This window comes from Solanum pennellii, chromosome 11 (genome assembly GCF_001406875.1).
Source record: "Solanum pennellii chromosome 11, SPENNV200".
NCBI lineage: Eukaryota > Viridiplantae > Streptophyta > Magnoliopsida > Solanales > Solanaceae > Solanum > Solanum pennellii.
This window is the reverse complement of record NC_028647.1, coordinates 60,006,823-60,007,381: the sequence shown is the minus strand read 5'-3', so window position 1 is coordinate 60,007,381 and position 559 is coordinate 60,006,823.

Here is a 559-nt window from a genome sequence, read left to right as displayed (position 1 = left end):
TGCCACAACATTAGCTTTTCCCGGGTGATACAAGATAGTGATATCATAGTCCTTCAGTGGTTCCATCCATCTCCTCTGTCTTAAATTTAAATCTTTCTGAGTAAAGACATACTGTAAACTACGATGATCCGTATAGACCTCACACTTAACCCCATATAGATAGTGTCTCCATTGCTTTAATGCAAACACTACCGCAGCCAACTCCAAATCGTGGATCGGATAATTACGTTCATGCACCTTTAATTGCCTCGAAGCATAAGCAATTACATTCTTCTCTTGCATTAGCACTGCACCCAAACCAGAATAGGATGCATCACAATAAACAATAAAATTCTTGCCTTCCACTGGCAAGGTAAGAATTGGTGCAGTAGTCAACAAGGTCTTGAGATTCTGGAAGCTTTCTTCACATTCATCCGACCATACAAATGGAACATTCTGCTTAGTCAAGTTTGTCAATTGGGAAGCAACCGAAGAAAATCACTTGACAAATCAACGATAGTAGCTAGCTAAACCAACAAAGCTCCTTACTTCTGTAACATTAGTAGGTCTTACCCAACTC